Genomic DNA, 6,563 nt, shown 5'->3' on the forward strand with positions numbered 1-6,563 from the left:
TTCTATTCCAATTGCAGTGCCATGTGTTGTCAATCCTTATGGATTGACAGGTGTAGCTTTATGGAGTCCCTATGATCAGTTGACTGAGGAAAAAAAGACTAGGGACTGGTTTACTGATGACTTGGCATATTATTCGGGCACCACTCAGAGGTGGACAGCTGCAGCACTGCAGCACCTTTCTGGGTCAACTCTGCAAGACTCTGGTGAAGGGAAATCTTCACAGTGGGCAGATCTTGGGAAGCACATGGTCATATTTCTTTGGAAGTAGAAATGAACGTATGTGTGATTGTTCACTGCTTCACGGGCTCTATCCAATGGACTGGCTGCATGGTTAGGGACTTGGAAAGAAATTCCAAAATAATTGGAAAAGTGTTGAGAAAGACATTTAGGGAAGAAATATGTGGCTAGAGCTTTGTAAATGGGTGAAGAATGTGAAGATACTATATTCCATGGCTTCAGTAGAAAGAAGCACAATAATTAAGTAGATAGGATGACCCATTCTGTGGACAGTTAACCTCTTTCCACAGCTATCCCCATCATTTCTGAGTGACCCCCATGAACAAAATGGCTGTGGTGGAAGACATAGAGGTTATGTATGTGCTTGAGAACATGGACTTCCACTCGCCAAGGCAGACCTGGCTACAGCTGGTGCTAAAAGCAGAGACCAACACTGAACCCCAAATATCGCAGCATTCCTTGGGTTCATCAGTCAATGAGTTGGTGGAAGGCTGATAACACTGGACTTATCGCTTACCTCTTCATCCTTACTGGAGCAGATATTTTTCTTTGTTATGAATTTGCCTTTCTCTCACATAATGCTTCTACCAAAAGCACCATCTGTGAACTTATAGAACACCATATCTTCTGTCATGGTATTCAACACACTGAACATGAAATTCACTTTAAAGCCATAGAAGTGAGAAAGTGGGCACATAATTATGGAATCCACTGATCTTGCCCTGTTGCTTACCATCTTCAAGCAGCTAGTCCAAGAGAAAGGTAGAATGGCCTTTTGAAAACACAGATACAGTGCCAAGTATGTGGCAGCAACCTAGACGACTGGGGCAGGATTCTCCAGAAGGAGATATATGCTTTGAATTAGTATCCAGTATATGCTGTAGTTTCTCTCTAGTATCCAGTATATGATATAGTTTCACTGTAGCTGATATTAATGGGGTCCAGCAAACAAGGGGTGTAAAATGAAATGATTCCACTCACTATGACCCCTAGGGACTCATCTGGAACAGTTTTGCTTCCTGTTCCTGTGACCTTAAGTTCTTCTGGCATAGAAGTTTGGGTTTCAGAGTAGGAAGCACTCTAACAAGGGAGACACAATAGAATAGTCTATTGAACTGGAAGCTCAGACTTCTCCCTGGCCACTTTGGGCTTCTGATACCCTTAAGCCAATAAGTTAAGAAAGAAATGACAATGCTAGAAGGATTGATTGATCCAGATTATGATTGCTTCTTCAATAAGAAAGATTATGTCTGGAGTACAGGAGATCCTTTAGAGCATCTCTTGGTCCTACTGTGGCTTGTGATTCAAGTCAATGGGAAACTATAACAGCTTAATCTAAGCAGAATGACCAACAACCTAATCCAGGCAGGATAACAAAGGGCGAAGACCCATTAGGGATGAAGGTATGAGTCACTCCTCCAGGAAAAGAGCCAACATTTGCTGAAGCTTGCAAAGGATGAAGGAAATACAGCATGGGTAGTAGAGGAAGGTAATTATAAATACCAGCTAAGATCATGTGACCAGCTGCAAATCCAAGGATTATAACTGACATGTTTCTGTCATGTTTTACTGTTATTTGTGTTTTCTTTCCTCAATATCTTAATCATGTAATGTGACATTAAGAGAGTTCATCAGTGGTTATCATATTTAAGTTTGAGATAATAAAATAATGACACTGTATTGGATATTCTTATGTCAACTTGACACAAGCTAAAGTCATATGAGAGGTGGGAACCTCAATTAAGAATTACACCGACCACATAAGAGTCACACTATAAGAAGTAACACCTTCTCACCACCTCCACCATCTGTCCGTCAGTCATGAAGCAGCAACCATACACGAGTGCATCTTCATCTATATTGGCCAGGCTGTTGTCCAGATCAGCAATGCCTGCAGGGAGGTCAATTGCCTAGAACACATTTAGCCTGATGGCCAGAAATCAAGTGACAAGAGCACTGTGGGAGGATCTGACTCCTTCAACACCTTCTTCAGTGAAAATGGTTCTGGCAAGCATGTACCCCAGGCAATGTTTCTAGATTTGGAACACAAAGTTATTGATGAAACTTGTATTAGTACCTACTGTCAGCTCTTCCACCCTGAGCAGCTCAACACAGGCTAGGAAGAGTTATGTTGCCAATAACTATGCCCATCGTCACTACACCATTGGCAAGGAGATCATTGACCTTGTCTTGGACAGAATTTGAAAACTACCTGACCAGTGCAGGGATCGTCAGTAGTTCTTGGTTTTCTAGTTCCCAGCTTTAGCAGGCTGCTGTTCACCTCCCCACTGATGAAGTGGTTCTCTGTTGATTATGGAAAGATGTACAAGCTGGAATTCTCCATTTACTCAGCCCCCCAAGTTCCTACCAGTACTGTTAAGCCCTACAATTCATTTTTTTTACTTATAAAGAAAAACATTTATTAGGGGATGGCTTACAGTTTAAAGATTCAGCCCATTATCATCATGGTGGGAAGCATGGCAGCACATAGGCAGACATAGTGCTGGAGAGGTAGCTGAGAGTTCTACATCAAGGAAGAGAATGTGAAACACGAAACCTGACTTGAGCTTCTGAAACATCAGTGCCCACCCCCAATAACACACTTCTTCCAACAAAGGCCACACCTACTCCAACAAGGCTATACATCCTAATAGTGCCAGTCCCTATTAGCCTATAGGGACCATTTTCATTCAAACCGCCAAAAACTGCTTAGCATACAATCTGGACACAATCAAAATTTCTACCTATGATTCAAAGACATATTGACCCTGTCTTTTTCTTAAAGCAAACAAGCCACCAATATTGTATTCTTTAGCCAGCAGGACATGAAAGGAAGATGGGAAAATAAAACTCAAACACTCATTTCTGAGTTTTCAACTCACAAATATGACTTTACATATTTTACCTTAAGACACATTTTGGTTAATTTTATCATTTGGCATTTCCATAATGTGTCTATGCATTCTAGATACTCTTGTCTCCTCTCTCTCATTTTCTTTTGTCTCTGTCAACCTCTCCTTTGGGCCACAAGTCACTTCCCAGATCCAGGACTTTTGTGTTCTGTGATCCATTTAATTTGACCAGGGACATTTGTGTAACTCCTGGGTTGGAACTATGCACTGGAGGCTGGTAGGGTAATCAATAGGTATACAATAGAAAGCAATGGCCCCTTCTCCCAGAATTTATCAACAAATAGATCAGCAGTGAAGGGTAGGGCTTCGGAGCCCTCTTCCATCTACGCCTAACTATTGCCAGGCTCATTTTAGGCAGACCAAGTGCAGACATTTATAGCTGCTTTGAGTTCATAATTACAGTGGTTCTCTCTTGCCCAAGAAATGATACTTTCCAGTTCTTCTTATCTTCTGGTTCTTACTTTTTTCTGGACTGTATTCTCTCTCTGTCTTTCTCTGTCTCTCTCTCTGTCTCTCTCTGTGTCTCTTTCTCTCTATCTCTCTCACACACATATGCATCTACATTCACACACCCACATCTACATTCACACAGACATCTACAGTCACACACACACATCTACATTCACACACACACATCTACATTCACATACACACACATGCACACATCATACACACACACACACACACACACACACACAAACAAACAAACAAACATTTTTTCATTGTAATAAAGCTGTACTTCAATGTCCCTCACATTACCAAAGGATTTTACCTCCATAGTAGCTAAGCTAAGAGTTGACAGTTCTGTTGCTCCAAGGAATGAACCGTAGGTAAAATTATTTGGATACAGATTTCCTGCTATGGTCAAAACTATTTGACTTAAGTGATTATCATTATTCTCAGCCCACAGTGAACAGGTTTCATTCATTTAAGAAATGGTGTGTGTATTAAGATGGTCTATCCATGAAGTCATTCATCAACTGTTTCAATGAACAATAGTTCTAGTTGGAGGGTGGTGCAGACATTAGGTGAGGATAAGATTTTGGTCCATTGACTGTGATGATTTTGAAAAGCATTCATCTCAGAAAAAGAGTAACTTATAAGGTCATCTTCAGAATTCATACAATAATTATAAATATCAAGCAAAACATTTACTCTCACTTTTTGTTGTTCTCTTACAAGCCACTTCCCAAATGAATTATCTATGTTTCTTTTGAGTGTATAAATAATTTTGAATTATGTTAGCTGTTCTTAAAACCATTGTATAGTGTAAAAACATTGAATAAACAATCCTACTTATAGAGAGGCTGAGATAGGAGAAGCATGATAGGAGAAGAGACCATTATGTGGTACACAGACAGACACTGTCAGGTACAAACAAGCAGAAAGTGCATATAGATTGTACAATATTGGACATATTTCTCCAATTACCAAATTACAGAGACCAGTGGGTGACAGCCAACAAATTTGTAATTCCTCATATTTTTTAATTTCAATTGATTAGGATATATTGGTAATATTAATTTTCATATTAAGCAATATTAAGAAAAAGTGATTGTTACTTCCTATTATTTTTGTTGTTAGAGGTGGAATTATGCTGTGTGGGTTTGTTGAAAGATTACTTTCTTGCTTTTTCTATGGTGTAGTTTCCCTCCTTGTGCTGGTGTTTTCCATCTGTTATCCTTTGTAGAGCTGGGTTTGTGGAAAGATATTGTGTAAATTTGGTTTTTTTCATGGAATATCTTTGTTTCTCCATATATAGTAATTGAGAGTTTAGCTGGGTATAGTAGTCTGGGTTGGCATTTGTATTCTCTTAGGGTCTGTATGACATCTTCCCAGGATCTTCTAGCTTTTATAGTCTCTGGTGAGAAGTTTGCTGTAGCTCTGATAAGTCTGCCTTTATATGTTACTTGAGCTTATTCTTTTACTGATTTTAATATTCTTTCTTTGTTTTGTGCATTTGGTGTTTTGATTATTATATGACAGAAGGAATTTCTTTTCTGGTCTAGTCTATTTGGAGTTCTGTAGGCTTCTTGTACATTCATTAAGCCCTACAATTCTGTTCTCATCACCCATACCACACTTTAGCACTCTGATTTTGCCTTCATGGTAGACAATATTGACATCTGTCATAGAAACCTTGACATTGAGTGCCCAACCTACATTAACCTAAACAAGTTGATAAGTCAAATTGTGTCTTCCCTGCCTTCCTCAGATTTGATAGGGCCCTGAATGTTGATCTTATAGAATTCCAGACTAATCTCATGCACTACCCTCAAATTCACTTCCCAATGGCCACATACGCTTCTGTCATCTCTGCTGAGAAAGCCTACTATGAGCAGCTTTCTGTAGCAGAGATCACCAGCTCCTGCTTTGAGCCAGCCAACTAAATAGTGAAATGTAACCAATGGCTTGCTGCCTGTTGTTTCATGGTGATATAGTTCCCAAAGATGTCAATGCTGCCATTGCCACCATCAAGACAAAGCATACATTCAGTTTGTAGACTCGTACCCTACTGGCGTCAAGGTTGGAATTATAAGTCTCCCACTGTGGTACCTGCTGGAAACCTGGCCAAGGACCAGAGAGCTGTTTGCATGCCAAGTAACACCATAACCACTGCTGAGGTCTGGGCTTGTCTATATTACAAGTTTGATCTGTTGTATGTCAAGCATGCCTTTGTGTTCTAGTATGTGGGTGAGGGAACAGAGGAAGTGGGAGTTCTCTAAGACCCGTGAGGACATAACTACCCTAGAGCATGATTATGAGGAGGTTGGTGTGGATTCTGTTGAAAGTGAAGGTAAAGAAGGAGAGGAATACTAAATTAAATGGTACAAAGGTGCTGCTTTCACAGGGAAGTTTCTACTGTTCCAACATAGAAAGCTGTAGTCCGATCAGTAATTTTTTATATGGCGATGTGTGCTTTCATAAAGTTACTGACATACTTTAAATATGAATGATATGTCATAGACTCAAACTGTCCACTTATTTCACTGATGGGTTTTTAAATAAAATATTTGCTGTCTTTAAAAGGAAGGGATGAAGGAAGGAAGGAAGAAAGAAAGAAGGAAGGAAGGAAGGAAGGAAGGAAGGAAGGAAAGAACAAAAAAAGGAAGAAAGAAAATGTAAGACCAGACTTAGACAAGCCTGTAGGGCATTTTTATAATTAGTGATTAACAGGGAGGCATTAGCCCATTGTGGGTGGCATCATGTCATCCCCGGGCTGAGAGTCATGGATTCTTTAAGAAAGCAGGATGAGCAAGCCATGAGGAGCAAGCCAGTAAGCAGCACTCCTCTATGGCTTCTATATCAGGTTCTGTTCCAGGCTCCTGCCCTATTTGAGTTCCTGCCCTCATTTCCTTCAATGATGAACAGTGATGTGAAAGTATAACACATACACACACACACACACACACA

General features: G+C 40.0%; 1 pseudogene; it reads left to right on the forward strand.

The window, feature by feature from the left end:
- Positions 1-564: 564 nt before the first annotated feature.
- On the forward strand, positions 565-5,836 carry LOC127664586 (tubulin alpha-1A chain-like; annotated as a pseudogene).
- The last annotated feature ends 727 nt before the right edge of the window (positions 5,837-6,563 follow it).

The sequence above is a fragment of the Apodemus sylvaticus genome, chromosome 14, assembly GCF_947179515.1.
Source record: "Apodemus sylvaticus chromosome 14, mApoSyl1.1, whole genome shotgun sequence".
Classification (NCBI taxonomy): domain Eukaryota; kingdom Metazoa; phylum Chordata; class Mammalia; order Rodentia; family Muridae; genus Apodemus; species Apodemus sylvaticus.